The sequence below is a fragment of the Pan troglodytes genome, chromosome 18, assembly GCF_028858775.2.
Source record: "Pan troglodytes isolate AG18354 chromosome 18, NHGRI_mPanTro3-v2.0_pri, whole genome shotgun sequence".
In the NCBI taxonomy this organism is placed as follows: domain Eukaryota; kingdom Metazoa; phylum Chordata; class Mammalia; order Primates; family Hominidae; genus Pan; species Pan troglodytes.
In genome coordinates this window covers 62783994-62802257 of record NC_072416.2, presented here as the reverse complement: position 1 = coordinate 62802257, position 18264 = coordinate 62783994, and the positions used below count along the sequence as shown (strand labels likewise).

At 38.1% G+C, this 18264-nt stretch overlaps 2 long non-coding RNA genes across 9 annotated transcripts in view; one reads left to right on the top strand and one right to left on the bottom strand.

Moving 5' to 3' along the window:
- The window catches only part of LOC134808819 (uncharacterized), a 234065-nt gene that overhangs the window by 39052 nt on the left and 176749 nt on the right, over positions 1 to 18264 (bottom strand). For both annotated transcript variants that reach the window (XR_010152635.1, XR_010152636.1), the window contains exon 6: positions 822 to 860. This is a non-coding gene — a long non-coding RNA (uncharacterized LOC134808819). The remainder of the gene's footprint in view (positions 1 to 821; positions 861 to 18264) is intronic.
- LOC134808818 (uncharacterized) overlaps positions 1 to 18264 on the top strand; it is a 243714-nt gene that overhangs the window by 165351 nt on the left and 60099 nt on the right. For all 7 annotated transcript variants that reach the window (XR_010152629.1, XR_010152628.1, XR_010152631.1 and 4 more), the window contains 2 exons: positions 2853 to 3006; positions 4630 to 4766. This is a non-coding gene — a long non-coding RNA (uncharacterized LOC134808818). The remainder of the gene's footprint in view (positions 1 to 2852; positions 3007 to 4629; positions 4767 to 18264) is intronic.

Genomic DNA, 18264 nt, shown 5'->3' with positions numbered 1-18264 from the left:
AATAAAAAACTTATGTCCACACAGAAACCTGCCCACAATGTTTATAACAGCTTTATTCGTAATTGTGAAAACTTGGAAGCAACCAAGATGTCCTTCAGTAGGTGAATAGATAAATAAACCGTGGTTCTTCCAGACAATGGAATATTATTCAGTGCAAAGAAGAAATAAGCTATCAAAACATGAAAAGATATGGAAGAAACTTAAATGCATTTTATTAATGAAAGAAGCCAATCTTCACAGGCTACAGGCTATATGATTCTAAGTACATGACATTCTGAAAAAGGGAAAATTATGGAGGCAGTAATAAAATCAGTGGTCATAAGGATTTAGAAGGAAAGGAACTATGGATTCGGCAGAGCACAGAGGAATTTCAGTGCAAGCTAAGATTTTCATCAAACTAATTCTGTATGATTCTATAACTGTAGGCCTATATCATTGTGTATTTTTCCAAACACATACAATATGCAACACCAAGAGTGAATCTTAATGAAAACTGTGGACTTTTTGTGACAACAATGTGTTAATTTATGTTCATTGATTGTAACAAATGGACCACTCTAGTGTTGCTTGTTCATATTGAAGAACTCTGTATGTGTACGGGGCAGAAGGTATGTGGGAACGCTATACTTTCCACTCAATTTTGTTCTGAACCTAAAACTGTTCTAAAAAAATAAAGTCGATTTTAAAAGCTAACAAAATATCATAAAAACAGCCTCTTCTTTAAGAAGCATACTTCAACACCTACTACATGTTGGATTCTGGAGTTATCTCCAAGGAATTCAAACTCTATTAGGTAGAAAGAGAAGCTAGAGAATGCTTACATGCCGAGTGAAAGTCCAAAGTTAGTGTTCCCATAAGCCCTGTGAAGTAGATCGAAAGAAAATAGCATCAATTCATCTGCCAGGATAATCAAAGATGAATCAATTATCTCCACCTATCTATTGCTTTTTAAATATTTAAAAGTAAATCTTGTATGTTGATGAATATTTTCCAGGCCATCTTTACATCTGGAGGTCTTTCAGATAGAAAAAACAGCATGCTCAAAGATTTGGTATTTTAAACAAGACATCATATTTTAATACATAGTAATTTAGTTAATATAGTTTTGAAGCACAAATGATATGGATGAAGATGATAATGTTAATAATGATAATTCAATGTGCCAAGTGCTTTCTATGTGTCAAGCTTCATGATTTGTATTTAATTTAATTCTCACACCAACCCTATCAAAATTATTATACACTTTTTACTGATAAGAAACTCAGGGAAGAGCAGTTACCTGGCTTCACCAAACTCATATTGCTACCCTGAAATGTAGACAGAATTCAACTTCAGGTCCCATAAGAGTCTATGTTCTTATCATGTGCATTTTGCTTCAGAGAAGTCAGTGGTCAAGATGTTATGGTCTTAAACCTATTGTCTAGAATTTCATGTTTGCATAAACAGAAGATTATTCTCTTGTTCTTTTTTGTCCTACTGAACACTCAGAACAGGGACATAAAGATAATTCCTCACTCCACAGGGAAAACAGTATCCTAAATAAAAACTATTCATCAAAGATGTCTGAATTGCTGAGGAATGAACAGAGTTTTCTGGAAATGCTTACCTATGTTGCACAAAGACAAAAATAAACTTAGGTTTTAACAAATTGTGATGGGATGTCAATAAGTGACCAAATGACAAGTTGTAGATGTTATTGCATTTCACAATTTAATACTCTGCAAATGTTTCTTTTTTTTTTTCCTTTGAATCTAAATGATACCTTTGGTGACGTTATGGGTAAATGGTGTGATTTCTTTGTCACAAAGCTGCTTGCAAAGCATTCATCCCTCTTCAGACAAAATATATGTAAAAGAAGCATCACTTCTGTTTCTCAAATAGCAGAAAAACAGACCAGACTCTTCAGGTTCAATCTAAGAAGCAGTAGTTTAACTTGTAAAGATAATATTCTTGCAGTGATTGATTTAGCAATGTCAAGGATAATATGGTTTTTATGGTCACAAAAAGGCTGTAATCTAATTTTGCAGAAATTCTTATCTCATTGGCACTGTGTTATCACTTTTAATCTTACCGTTTTTATTTGAATTAGCTTGGAAAAATTCAATGGGTTGCTTTACTGACAGCTCAACCCTCAGATTGGTCTTCTGCAATAAATTTTCTGGTGCCAACGTTATGTTTTAAATCATGTTATCATTACTCTCAACAGTCAATTAGGAGTTATTTTTGCAGACTATTACAGGCTGGAATTGCTGGGTATAATTTTCTCCCCACAGTACGAACTATTTCTTTTAACAATAGGCATTGTAAACTTAATGAGAATGGCATGGCTGGTTCCATGGCAAATTTCAGCATGGGGTGATTTTCAAATATCTAGATACTTGAAATAGAAGACGTATATTTTTCTTACTCTCTTGCATATGCCACGTAGCCAAGCAGCCTCCAAATGATGAACTCATTTCCCCAAAAGGCTGCAACTTGCTCCATCTCTTTAATTTTGAGGTCTAAAATATCTTCACAACAATGGAAATCAATAGAAGTTCCTCAGTTGGCTCTACTGTGAGAGTTGCCGGACTGTATTATAGACAAATAAATCATGCACACTCCCCTTTGAACATTTTGTTTAGTTTTATAAACATTTCCACTGGTAGAAGAATACATCCATGAACATCAACCCATGTCATTCTTGATTTCACTCCACCCACTTTTCAGACCAAACCTTATTGGCAGCAGTTAGAAAATGAGGTAAGGAAATCAGGTGTTATTTTCTGAGAATTCAAATGAATTTTAACTATCTGATTTTTCCAAGGGAAATAATTCATGTGTTATTGTTCCTTCTGCCCTTGACTGTTTAGGTAATGCACTACACAGACAGTTCTGGGAATCAACATGTGAACACTTGTGTGTAGATTTCTGTGAAATGGTCCTTGGAAACTCATTGTGACCACCCTGCTCAACACATAGTTAAAGGAAATGGAAGGGCCATTAGTCAGCCTGCTCCACCTCCAGGTAAGACACAGCATTATATTTGGACATAAACCATTGGTGAATTTAGCTGAAAGGTCATGACCGTTCCAACTCTGGTAGAGCCATCACCTGATAGATGAATTCAGTTATTTGCAGAAAATATATCGAAAACACAGTCAGGAACAGCAAAGGTCTCTGCCATTCTAAAAAGTGAATAGTATTCATGATTTTTATTATGATTTTTTGATCAACAATGGTAGCAGGAACAGCACAGGTGTGACTCTTATTTCTAATCGAGTTGATTTTATTAACATCTCAATTAGGAACATGACAAGTGAAGAGGTATAGTCAGTTCAGGGAATATAGACAGAAAATTTAATCAATAATCTTAGATAACCAGAGAATAATTCAAATATATTTTCAAGTTATATATTAAGTTCAAGGTATAATTATATGTCATCCACACAGGTAATTAAGCAATTGGCTGAAAAAAAAAACTCCATAAAATAAGGATTATTAAAAATGGCACACGTATACCTTTATAAAAAAGAAAGAAAATACAGAAACATGGGCTTATTATATGGAGAATTGTAAGTGTTCCTTTTCCAAGTTAAGTGAAGTCCTGACTATAGGAATTTTTTTATCTATGAAAATGGAGGCATGAGTTCAACAGGCTTTTGTAGTTGAGGACAAGTAAATAAACCACCTTTATATTGCCTGAGGCTCACACAGCTTTATGACATGTACTTCTTTATGTCTATTTACACAGATGTAATTTTATAGTTATTTGTGCATTTTTACTGTACATCTAACACTTCAGCTAATTTATAAAGTTCCAGATGACAGAGAGTTTCCACTTTTGCTAAACATTGCATCTCAAGTATGTAGCTCAACCTCTTGAGTGAATGAATAAATGAATTAATAGACCTATTGTTCATTATTTGAAAGAGTTTCCATAATCAGAGGATTTACTGACTCAAATGCTTGCATTTGCATTTAATGCCCTTTGTCAGTCATAATTCTTATTTTTACTTAATAATCTGGAACATTGTATTCTTCAATGTTTGGGGGACTTGATTAATGACAGATAGTGGCCCTGAGTCTGATATGTGGATGCACGATGAGGTTTTTTGACTTCAGCTTGAGAAGCTGACATTGAACTTATGTTGACTTTACCAATATTCCTATCTGGGGGCCTGTTTAGCGACCAACCTGCTCCTGATGGTTTTCTATTTTCCACTACTATAAAGGCAATATGATGAATAATATCCACCTTTCAGAATGGCAGCTCTTAATCAAATCACATGCAGACATCCATAAATATCTCCCATGTATTTCCCATGGTGAATGCAAAATTAAGTATACAATGCTTCAATACTTTCCACTTTAAGTGAATCAATACTGAATTCTATCCACTATCCAGTTAATTTGTATGATCTAGTAAGAAGAAACACTTTTTCTACATTTAAAGTACGTACGTTAATAGAGCTGCATCTGTATCTATATCTATATATTAAGCACTTGCTCATAACACAAAGATATTGCAAAGCATAATGGAAAATGTCTCAAAAACACACAAGAGGAAAGTGTATTTTGATTTAGTTAGATATGAAAGTCGTACAGAATTTTAATATTCTTTTTCTTTCTTGCCAAATTCAATTTCAGATTCAGATTAGCTAATAGTACCTACTATGCATCTGGCTCTAAGTGAAAGAATTTTACAAGTGTTACTTTGTTTCAAACTTGTGAATGTCAGAAAATGAGCAGAGTGACAGGATTTAAACAGAAATCTCTCAGTCCAGGTAAGAATATGCAATCTCTTTTTTCCTTGCCTTAAATGAGTTGATATTACTACCTACTTCATTTATAGTATTGAGGAGTTATGACATCACTCTCAATGGTGATTGTATTAAGCCATTCCTGCATTGCTATGAAGAATTTCTGAGATGGGGTAATTTATAAAGGAAAAAAGTGTAATTGGCTCACAGTTCTGCAGGCTGTACAGAAAGCATGATGCTGGCATCTGCTCAGCTTCTAGGGATGCTTCAGGAAACTTAACAATCATGACAGAAGGTGAAGGTAGAGCAGACATATCACATGACCAGAGCATGGGCAAGAGAGAGAGGGAGGTAGGTGCCACACACTTTTAAACAGCCAGATCTTGTGAGAACTCACTCACTATCATGAGAATCACACCAAAGTGATGGTGCTAAATCATTCATGAGAAATTCACTGCCACGAATCAGTCACCTCCTACCAGGCTCCACCTCCAATATTAGGCATTACAATTCAACATGAGATTTGGGTAGGGACACATGTCCCAACTATATTAGTGATAAACTGAAAGCTTTTTCTCAAAGATCTGGAACAAGGCAAGAATGCCCACTCTCACCACTTCTATTCAGTGTAGTACTGGAAGTCCTAGCCAGAGCAATTAGGCAAGACAAATTAAATATATATATACACGAATCAGAAAGAAAGCAGTAAATTTGTCCCTGTCTGTAAATGATATGATATTATGTAGAAACTTTAGAAACTCCATTATTAAAAAACCTGTTAGAACTGTAGACAAATTCTGTAAAGCTGCAGGACACAAAATCATACAAAATCAATACAACATACAAAATCAGTTGTAAATTTTATGTACTAATATTAAACTATCTGGAAAGGAAATTAGAAAGACAATTCTATTTACAATAGGACTAAAATAAATAATGTACTTAGAAATAAACTTAACTGAGGAGGTAAAAGACATAAACTGGAAACTACAAAACATTGATGCAAAATATTAAACAAGACAAATGGAAAGGTGTCTCTTGTTCATGAACTGAAAGACAATATTGTTACAGTTATATACTACCCAAAAGAATCTACAGATTCAGTGCCATTCGTATTAAAATTCCAATGGTATTTTCACAGAAAGTAAAAAAGAACAATAAAACTTCTATGGAATCACACAGAAACCCAAATAACCAAATTATTTATTTGTTTATTTATTTATTTATTTATTATACTTTAAGTTCTAGGGTACATGTGCACAATGTGCAGGTTTGTTACATATGTATACATGTGCCATGTTGGTGTGCTGCACCCATTAACTCGTCATTTACATTAGGTATACCTTCTAATGCTATCCCCCCTCTCCCTTCACCCCATAACAGGCACCAGTGTGTGATGTTCCCCTTCCTGTGTCCATGTGTTCTCATTGTTCAATTCCCACCTATGAGTGAGAACACATGGTGTTTGGTTTTTTGTCCTTGCGATAGTTTGCTGAGAATGATGGTTTCCAGCTTCATCCATGTCCCTACAAAGGACATGAACTCATCATTTTTTATGGCTGCATAGTATTCCATGGTGTGTATGTGCCACATTTTCTTAATCCAGTCTATCATTGTTGGACATTTGAGTTGGTTCCAAGTCTTTGCTATTGTGAATAGTGCCACAATGAATATACGTGTGTATGTGTCTTTATAGCAGCATGATTTATAATCCTTTGGGTATGTACCCAGTAATGGGATGGCTGGGTCAAATGGTATTTCTAGTTCTAGATCCCTGAGGAATTGCCACACTGACTTTCACAATGGTTGAACTAGTTTACAGTCCCACCAACAGTGTAAAAGTGTTCCTATTTCTCCACATCCTCTCCAGCACCTGTTGTTTCCTGACTTTTTAATGATTGCCATTCTAACTGGTGTGAGATGGTGTCTCATTGTGGTTTTGATTTGTATTTCTCTGATGGCCAGTGATGATGAGCATTTTTTCATGTGTCTTTTGGCTGCATAAATGTCTTCTTTTGAGAAGTGTCTGTTCATATCCTTTGCCCACTTTCTGATGGCGTTGTTTGTTTTTTTCTTGTAAATTTGTTTGAGTTCTTTGTAGATTCTGGATATTAGCCCTTTGTCAGATGAGTAGATTGCAAAAATTTTCTCCCATTCTGTAGGTTGCCTGTTCACTCTAATGGTAGTTTCTTTTGCTGTGCAGAAGCTGTTGAGTTTAATTAGATCCCATTTGTCAATTTTGGCTTTGGTTGCCACTGCTTTTGGTGTTTTAGACATGAAGTCTTTGCCCATGCCTATGTCCTGAATGGTATTGCCTAGGTTTTCTTCTAGGGCTTTTATGGCTTTAGGTATAACATTTAAGTCTTTAATCCATCTTGAATTAATTTTTGTATAAGGTGTAAGGAAGGGATCCAGTTTCAGCTTTCTACATATGACTAGCCAGTTTTCCCAGCACCATTTATTAAATAGGGAATCATTTCCCCATTTCTTGTTTTTGTCAGGTTTGTCAAAGATCAGATGGTTGTAGATGTGTGGTATTATTTCTGAGGGCTCTGTTCTGTTCCATTTGTCTATATCTCTGTTTTGGTACCAGTACCATGCTGTTTTGGTTACTGTAGCCTTGTAGTATAGTCTGAAGTCAGGTAGCATGATGCCTCCAGCTTTGTTCTTTTGGCTTGGGATTGACTTGGCAATGCAGGCTCTTTTTTGGTTCCATATGAACTTTAAAGTAGTTTTTTCCAATTCTGTGAAGAAAGTCATTGGTAGCTTAATGGGGATGGCATTGAATCTATAAATTACCTTGGGCAGTATGGCCATTTTCATGATATTGATTCTTCCTATCCATCTTGAGAAAAAACAAAGCTAGAGATCACCCTTCCTGATTTCAAAATATATTACAAAGCTGTAGTATTTAAGACAGTATTGTAATGGTATAAAACAGACATATAGATGAATGGAACCAAAGAGAGAGCCCAAAAATAAATGCATGTATGTATAGTCAACTGACCTTAGATAAGGGTGTCACAAATACACAATAGGGAAAGAATGGTATCTTCAATAAATGGTTTTGGAAAAATTGGATATACATACACAAAAGAATGAAATTGAACTACTAGGCTGTACACAAAAATCAACTCAAAATGGATTAAATGTTTACATATAAAACCTAAAATTGTAAAACTCCTAGAAGAAAACACAGGAGAAAAGGTTTATGGCATTGGCCTAGGCAATCATTTTTATTGATCTGACACCAAAAGCATAATAAAAAAAAGCAAAAATAATCATTGTGATGACATCAAACAAAAAAGCTTCTGCAAAGCTAATGAAACATTTGAGAGTGAAAAGATAACCTATGAAGTGTGAGAAAATATTTTCAAAACATATATTTGTCAAGGGGATAATTTTCAAATACGTAAGATCCCCCCACCACTCAACAGCAAAATAACGAATAATCTGAATTTTTAAAACGAGCTCATAATTTGAATACACAATTCTTCTCTAAAGAACACAGCCTAATTGGCAACAGGTATCAAAAAGATGCTCAATGTAACAAATCATGAGGAAAATGAAAATCAAAACCACGATGATATCAACTCACAACTGTTAGGATAGCAAAGATAAAAGAGAACAAGCATTGGCGAGGATGTGGAGAAATTGCAAGCCTTTTCCATTAGTAGGAATGCAAAGTAGTGTAACCTCTATGGACAACAGTATGGAGGTTCCTAAAACAATTAAAAATTGAGTTACCGTATGATCCCACAATCCTACTTCTGAGTATTTACCCAAACAAATTAAAATCAAGATCTCCAATAGTTATTAGCCCTCTTGTATTCATTGCAGCACTATTCACAATAACAAAGATGTGGAAACAACTTAAATTTTCATAGAAAGATGAATGAATAAAGAATTGTGTTATATACATGTAATGGGATATTATTCAGACTTTAAAAAGAAGGAAATTCTGCAATATGTGGCAACATGAATAAACTTTGAGGACAATTATGCTAAGTGAAATAAGTCAGTTACAGAAGGAAAAATACTGCATGGTTCCACTTAAAAGAGTTATCTGAAATAGTCAGATTTATAGGATAAAAGAGTGGAATGATGGCTGCCAGGGCCTGGAGAGAAGTGGCTGCCGGAGCCTGGAATGAAGAGTTACTAATCAAGGGCATACGTTTTCAGTTAAGAAAGATGAATAACTTATAAAGGTCTGCTGTACAAAATTGTGCCTATTACTAACAACAATGTACTACACACTTAAAATTTTGTTAAAGGGTAGGTCTCATGCTTAACTTTCTTACCACAATAAAATATAATTTTAAAATAAATAAATGCCCGCAAAGCACTTAGAACAGTGTGTAGCACATACTCAGTGGTAAGTAAGTATAAGCTATTATTTATTTTTATTGTCCTGCGTCTATGAGTACATGCACGTAACGTGCTGATAAATGATCTGTGCTTTATTTTGTTTTTCTTGTAAATAGACAGCTGAATGTTATTTGCTAGTAATCCACTCAGTGTGTTCATAATGGCTTCTAAAAGTAAGAATGCCTCATAAAAGTTAGAATTCCCTGAGGACTAGTCAGTAATTTTCTGAGAAGTTTGACTTATGTCATTCTTTGAAAGTTTTACACCTCCTAATGTGCACACCTACAAATAGATTTTGAGAATTTCATAACTTGAAAAAAAATTCATCTCTGACGTAACCCCAGTTTTGCCTTGAACTGGTGGAGGAATTTATGCCGGTTTTACTTTATGTTGCAAATCACTATTAGTTTAATTTCCTCATTAGCAATTTTGTTTACAGTGTGCTGTTTCAATTGTCCTTAGAGGGATAGTAATGTATATTTTTAATACATTCTTATAATTGAACTTTAATATTAGTATAAACTGCAGCTTAAATATGTTTAAATATAATAGTACCTATACCTATTTCTGTAACAGATGTCAATAATTAGTCCAAATGTGCTTATACACTAGTTTTTGATTGGTAAGAGACTCCATCTGAAATTTTACCACTTAAATAACTTGTGTTACACAATTGATAAAGGTAATTGTTCATTTGAAAGTTTGAATTACTTTGTTTTGTAGTTATGTATATGTAAAGTATCTGAGGAAACAAATAATGAGCAACGTATGGACATTTCTCTCCAATTCTGTGGTATAATTGAATACTTCCAAATGAGAATGAGATAAATATGCAGGTCTAGAGGTTTTTTGGCCCTACTGAGTGCACTATGATCAAAAAGTTTGCAAGCCACTGCTCTATTCCTTACTGAGTCCCTAATGGCAGATACTGTGCATGAAACTTTAGTGTACATATCCTGAAAATGCCTGGCCCATATCTTCTGCTCAGCACAGGGCTTCCTAAATAAACTCTCTCAGTTTATTATTTTCCATGTAGTGCTCCACTAAGAATTTACAAAATATAAGGAGACTGTGTACCTCAGACTTATTATAAGCTTATTCATTTTCTTTTAATTTTATGGACTATTTCAATCTCTTTTCTGAACCTAAATCCTACTTGGACTAGATTTGACATTATGTTTTCATTTGAGCTTTGGAACTTTAATCTTATTACTTCCTGTTTTCCTAAAACTGGAGTGAATAAGCTACTTACAAGAGCATAAGCCGAATCTGTTCAAAGCCGTTTAGCTGTATTTACTCTGCTCTGTGGTTGATCCTGCTTCCCTAGTTCCTCATCTTGTAAAAATTTCAGGGAAATTACAAAATGGATAAACATAGCCGTGATTGGGATGTGACTTTGCTGGGACATACTTCTCATTGCCAATCAACTTGATTTGTCTTCCCTAAATATCAACATCAGGCATACACACAAACACGTACATACATACACACACACACACAAGTACATGCACATACACACATACATGCACACGCACATGTACATACACACACCCAAATTATCAGCATGGTGTTTGATATAGTTTGGATATTTGTCCCCCCGCAAACCTAATGCTAAAATGTAAGCTCCAATGTTGGAGGTAGGGTGTGGTAGGAGGTGCTTGGGTCACGGAGGTGGATCCCTCATGGCTTGGTACTGTCCTTACAATAGTGAGTGAATACTCACAAGATCTGGTTGTTTAAGTGTGTGGCATCTCCCTCCTGCTGCCTCTTCCTCCTGCTTTTGCCATATGATGTACCCCTTCCTGCTTCACTTTCCAGTATGGGTAAAAGCTCCCTGAAGCCTCCTCAGAAGCCAGGCAGATGCAGGCACCATGCTTGTACAGCCTGCTGCACTGTGAGCCAATTAAAATTCATTTCTTACAAATTATACAGCCTCAGGTATTTCTCTATAGTGTCATGGGATTCTTGGGTTGATGCTTTTCTGGCTGGAAACCTCTGTTGCCAGCGATGCCTTTGCTTGAGTTTTGCTCAGACTTGCTGGGATCGTTCCACCCATTTGGTGTGGCAGGCAGCACTCGGCTTATCCTACCGGCCTAGATCCCATGCCTGCCAAGAGCGAGTGGAGCGGTGAGGGGCGTGTGAATGACTGAGCATGGCGTCCAGACACTGCGTACAGACGGGCACGCTGACTTCAGTAGGGCAAGCAGTTTCAGGTGCCAGCACAGGTGCCAGCTCCCTGCGAGGCTTCCTGTCAGGCTGTGGCTGGACCAAGCATACCACAAGCAGCTTCCATGGCTGGCACCAGGGAATGCAGTGACATTCAGAAGCTTAGAGATACCAGGAACCAGAGTCCCAAAGAGGGTGTCATAGCCCTAGCTTAGGGAGCTCCTAGGTGTGGACTCCCCGAAGGGCTGCAGCTATTCTCTGTTTGTTTCTTTCTTCTGTCCTTCTGCAATGTGGTGAGCCAGGGGGATGTTTCAGCCCTGTTTGTGTTACAGCTCTTTTAGCCCCACCATTTTGTGGGTCCTGGATTTTTGTCCTGTGTCTATGAAGAATGAGGTCCACAGACAAGTGGAAGGTGAGCAAGGCAAAAAGGAGCTTTATTGAGTGACAGAAGGGTTCAGAGGAGGCCTGCATTGGGTAGCTTCTCCCCACAAGCAGGTTGTCTTGTCTAGTGTTCAGCTCCAAGTAGAGAGGAGACACGGGGGTAGGTAGTTGCTCTCCATACCTAGTCATTGTCTCCTCAAGTCTGGCTGAGTACAGGGCTTTCATGGGCCTCAGAGGGGAGGAAGTGGGCACCGATTGGTCCATGGGAGGCCATAGGTGGTCCTGGAAAACGCACCACAAGTTCCCACTCCAGTCTGCAGGACTGGCAGCCGGGCCCCCAGGCTTCAAGCCTTCCCCAGCTTGAAGGTGGAGCTTCAGTGGTGACCCACCCTCTTCTACCCAGGAGCCTGTCTGCCTCCTGCTGCTATTCATGGCACCCAGGCTGTTCATGCTGCTAGGCAGCTGCAGGCCAGCACCAAGCTGCCCTCAGCACCACCTTGACCTTCCTCCCATGCTTGTTGGTGCTCAAAGTCTGGAGGGGGCCGAGGCAGCAGGGGGCTGGTGTGTCAGCGCTTCCCAAAGCATGCACACACCTCACCGTGCTGCTACAACACCCAGGCTTGGCCCCAATCTCACTCTGAGATTGGAACAGGTGCAGGAGCAGGAAGAGACCAGGCAGCGGGAACAGACACGTCTGAGCTTGCAGGGGTTAGGGGGGCCTTCCCAGGCCCCTGAGAGTGCAGAGATGCCTGGGTCCACAGCTGCAGTTTGGGTGGCTGCAGCTGCACTCAGGAGAGTGGGGCTACTGTCTCCTCCCAGCCCGCAAGAGCACAGGGAGTCCTGGGTCCACAGCCACAACTGGGAGGCTGCAGCTGTGCCCAGGAGGGTGGGACTCCCACTTGTTTCTGGCTCCTGCTGGTTCCATGGAGTATCCGGCCCAGCCTCACCTCCCCTGCTGCAGCCAGTGTCTTGGCAGCGGCCATTTCAGGTGGCCCATTGCTGCCATCAATAGCAATGTGTGAATGGCCTAACACAGTGTTCTAGTTTGATTTTTTACTTTTATTTTAGTTAATACTTTCAAAGATCTTGAGAGAAATGAAAAAATTTTACTCTATCTATCCATAGATGAGACACATTTGCTGAAAAGAGTTGAGCCACTTGTCCAAAAGCACATGGCTAGTAAGTAAAAGAGACTGGATTCAAATTCAGATCTGATCAAGACCAAAGCTCATCTCTTCACACATTAAGCACCATACATCCTATTTTACAGGCTCAAACATAACCTGAGTCCTCCAGTCATTCAAAAACACAAGCATCTGCTCCCAAAGAAAGCCTTTGGCTAGGTGCTGAGGGTGTTATCTTTGGCTAGGCAAGCGAGGGTAAAAGTTCTGGTATTTATGTAGTTCCAGAGGGCAGTGAGAGAGGATGTGCCCCGGAAGTGTTGTAGTGTCAGAAACAGTCAGGTTAAAGGTATATGCATTCTCTGTGTGCTTTTTCTACTGCCCAATCCACAGCTAACAAATTTCTTTATTACAAAGGCGTGAAAGCCAATGGATTGCTCTTTATTCCTAAAGAAACCACACTAATGTAATTTCTTTGTTTTGCAATTGCTCATTCAGTAAACCATTGCTCATTAGACTCCTGGGAGTTTGCAAGCTTGGAACAATTGTTTCTCTGTTGATCAGGCCCCATTTGTCAAATTACACACGGCCAAGTTTATTTGCTTATAACACAACCAAAATAATTAGCTGTTTATCTGGCAGGTTGATGATGATTACGTACAACAAATGACCATACATGAATACATTCAGACTGTGTTGAAAGAAAAAGGACTGGGCCATTAGGCTTGACTTTCATCATTGATTTTCCTCTGAGACTGAGAGTCTTAAACTAAGAATATATGTTATGATCACAAGAGATGTACCAGGTTTCTTGGGTTGTGTCTTGGCAGAATCAAACAAACTAGGACTCAATTTGTGCCTCTGCCATTTATAATCATGTGATTTGGGGCAAATTTCTGTAACTCTGTGAAACTCCATTTCCAAATGTGTAAAAAGGATGTGATAACATTTAAGTCATGTGTCGTTTTGATGATCAAATGAGTCAATATGTGCAAAATAACCAGCATATATTAGCTTTTCAATGTATATCAAGTAATCTCTATACTTCCATGTTTAAATTACTTATTCTTGAAGAGGAGCACTCAATTCTGAGATTCATCTCGTTGAACCATAACATCTGAATAATATCTACCGTAAAAGGTTCCTAAGAAGATTAAATAGAATAACACGTTAGTAGTGTCTAACACATAGTAATCACTTGCTAATTGTTATTTAAACAGTCATATGTATCTGGGAAAAAATCAATAGATGGTTTATGCTGATGATGACATTGACAATAAAGTATTTTCTGAAATTATTTATTAACTTTTTCAACAGTCTGTTTCAGGAAACTTTAGGTCAAGTCTATGTTCTTTCCGCTACTCCATATTAAGTTTTCCTACTAAAGTAACCCCAAAATAGTTGTCATGTTCTCTCTCATCTCCTCAAATCTATTTGAACTCTAATCCAAACTTCATCTCCTCCCTTCCCTTTAGGAGCCAATGCTGTAATTCTTTATCTGTGACTTGTGATTACAGTCAATTCTTGATATCCATAATTGCCTTGTTTTCTGCTCTACTGCAAATGCAGAAACATTTTCCATTCATTTCCTAACAAGATTTTTTTAAAATTAAATACAGTGCTCAACAGCATAGTCTATTTCATTTTTATTCTTTACTAATTCCTCTAAAAGTCCTTATCCTGCTTTGACACAGAAGAAGGAGATGAGAATTCATGAAGTGCTTACTATGTGCCAGGGGCCCTCCCAGAATCTTTGCAAACACAAACCTGTGTGTGTCCTATTCCCAGAACAGGCCTGTGGGTTAAATGTCATCATTCCTTTTATGTATTCTATTTCTATGTCAAGTTCTCAGACTTTAAGTTCCATGCCCTTCTTCCTCTCTGAAAATGATTAACAGAGAACAATAATATAAACCCACTTAAGACATCTGACAATAACAGAATCGCACTTTGCATGCCAGGACAGGGGCAGTTTTCTGTTCAACACAGACAAGAGAAAACTTCCATCCAAACCAAATCAAACATTACCCTCCATCCCCCTACTCAACCTTTTCCTATAAGTGAGAAGAAGACACATTAGAACCTAGACACCAGCAAATACTAAATTGCACCAAGGTTTATGTCACATGAGGAGCCTGTGGATCTGACACTTTCTGTGCGGGCTTTCTAAGGTATGTGCTTGTCTATCCTTAGCCCTGACACCTTTCAAGGGAATCTGAGTAAACTAGAAACACTATCATGATTTTAAATGTGGTTTAAAAAATCTAGAGTCCTGGATCTGAATTCTGACTTTGCAAGTGATCTTGGGTACGTTACTTTTTGCCCCAGTTTCCACATTTCAAAAATCCGGAAAATTATATCCATCTTACCTGGGGTGAGGAGTTAGTGAAAAAACTCCCTAAGGTACTCAGCACTGTGTCGTCATGTTGTAAGCATCTCTTCCTATCAGTAATAAATGAATATAGTTTTTATATGTGTCCCCACCCAAATCACATGTTGAATTATAATCTCTAGTATTGTTGGTGGGGCCTGGTGGGAGGTGACTGGCTCATGGGGGTGAATTTCTCATGAAGGGCTTAACGCTGTCCCCTTGATGCTGTCCTCATGATAGTGAGTGAGTTCTCATGAAATCTGGTTATTTAAAGGTGTGTGGCACCTCTCTCTCTCTTGCTCCTGCTTTTGCAACATCACATGCCTGCTCCCCCTTTTCCTTCCACCATGATGGTAAGCTTTCCGAGACCTCTCTAGAAGCTGAATAGATGCCAGCACCATGCTTCCTGTAAAGCCTGCAGAACCATGAACCAATTAGAACTCTTTGCTTTATAAATCACCCAGTCTCTAGCATTTCCTTATAGCTAAAGGTACAAAGCTATTTATAGCAATCCAAGAATGTCCTCGTACAATGGGTAAGCCCATTTTATTTTTCAAAAGTAAACTCTCCTGTGTCCTCTCCCCCTTGGATATGAACACCACTTATCACTCCCTTTCCTATCACCTCTCTTTCTCTTTCTTGTTAAAACGGACACAATGCAAAGGATGGCTCATAACTGGAAATTGTATTATTTCTAAATGTCAGTCAGTGATATTTTCTCAGGAGAAACTATCCTTGAAAATACCCTCCAAAAGAACATTATTTGAGGAGAAAAACAACTGACGAATGAATTCAGAGTTTTGAGATGATATTTCTGACGATTAGATTTGCCTTCCCTCTCTTTATATAATTTTGGGTGAGATTTTCAGACTAGCTAGGTTTTTCTGGACCTGTGGGCCTGAAGTGGCTGTCTCCCTCATTACCTGTGAAATGTACTAATATGCATGCACTTTTAAATTTTTTTCTCTAGGAAGCAGTTTCCAGAGCTTTTATAGAATCATTATGCATTTATTGAATGCATTTCTACATCCTTGCCAGAGACAATTTTGGACCCAGAGTGTATTTTTATTTAATTCTGCAGAGAGTTATTAGCGACATGTACTGAGCACTCCTTAACAGTAGAGCTGTGAGGAAAGTCGTGTCCATCTTGAAGGCAGCATGTGTCCTTGAATATTGGCCTAGGACTCTAGTAAATTTGCACATCTGCTAACCTAGGAGTCACGTGAACTTGGAGGCTTCCTTTTCTCTAGCAGAGTTGATTATCTCCACCTTTACATATGCACTGACTCTTGTTAATTTCTCCACTGTGAAACATAAACCAACTATTTGTTTACTTGTTTTCAATCTTTGAATTCCTGTACTGTTTCTTACCATCTCTTTTTAACTATAGTGAACACAGTTTGAACATTTCTGTATGCCAGACACTTGCTAAATGTTTTTCATTCTGCATCTCATGTATTGAAATCTCATCAAAACTCAACCTCCACTGTAGAGATGAAAAAACAGAGGTACAGTGACTTGAAGCACATTGCTCAGGGTTATAGGACTAGGTTGTGAACTCAAGTAACATGCTTCCTTACCAGTTGATCTTTATGGTCCCTTCAAGTTATATGACTCCTGGCTGTATGAAAGGTCTTCAGTAAATATGTATAAAATAAATGCACAAATTCAGAACTTCCCTGAATCTTGAGGGTCTCATTTATAAAATGGAGATAATAATCCCAACTGCTGTGGTCATTATGAGCATTAAATGAGTTCATGTCAGTGTAAAACATTAATAGAGGGCTAGGTATACCTTAAATGGTGAGCAAATGTTAGTTCAATCTTATCAACAAGGCACATTTTCCTTTAGGAAAAATGTGAATGGCTCATGTAGCCCCCAGTCTGTCTTTTTAGGTTATGACTGGAACCCACAAAACAGTGGGGCATGAAGGGGACTTGGCATTGTGGAATGCATGGGTCAGTGGAATGCACCCTGGGGAGTGGGAGGTGGTCCCAGGGGTTATTGGCAGGGCCTATGTTGGAGGCCTGTACCGAGGAATAATGCTCATCTTGGGGCACTCATTCAATTGTGAGAACTCACCCAGCTTAAACCAATTTATGGGATTGGGGATACAGTGGTAGAGAAAGTGTCATTGAAGGCACAGATATTATGCAGTGCCTGGTGTGTGCTGGAATCGCTCATGTTCATAATTAAGCTGATATGAGGATTAATATCACATGTTACAGATGAGAAAAGTGTGACTCATGGGAGGCCAGTGGCTCACCCAGGAGCATAGAGCCTGTAAATGGCAAGACAGAGTTTCAACACAGGTCTGCCTGGTGGGAACACCTGTTTCAAGTGAGCGCAGTCCCCACCGCTGATCTTCCCTTTGGAAAGGGCAGGTCATATTGAAGCCAAAGGAAAAGTCAGCATGTTTGATGATAGTTTTACTTTTGTTTAGCTCACTTCCCAATTTCTCACTGGGAAAGTAGTGTTTTCCATTAGAAGGCTTGGGAATCAGTCTGGGGAAACTCCTGAAAACAGAAAGCACTGCAATACATCGTGGAGGAGTGTGTGAGAAGAAGAATTTATTGCCTTACTTTTTGATTGATATTTATGGTACCCCTACTCCTTCCATGTCAGGCACTGGGCAAGACTAAGCTGAGGAAGGTGATCAGGGATCCCTGTCCTCCAGGACTCAAGGTCTTGCTATACAAACAGATAGACAACTTCAGAGCCATATAAAGAATGCTGCAAGAGAGTCACACACATAGCTTGATAAGAGTGAAGAAAATAACTAACACAGCTTTGAATTCAGAGAAACCTGGGTTTTAATCATGACTTGTGGTTTTCACTAAAAGTATGAACTCTGGCAAAATTCTTAACTTCTCTGAGCCTCAATTTCTTCTTTTGTAGAATAAAAATAAATTTACCTCTTAGTGGCCTCATATCATGAGGCTCCCATAATCCTGAAAGTAGCTAACAGAATAAATGCCAAGATTTTCCCTATCTTTTTTTTAACCAACATAAATGAAGATAGAATATATAAAAATTGTAACTGAGCATGATTTATGAACTAGCATATTTTACTTTTCAAATAGGTATCTTGAATTAGATATTGTTGCTCTATTT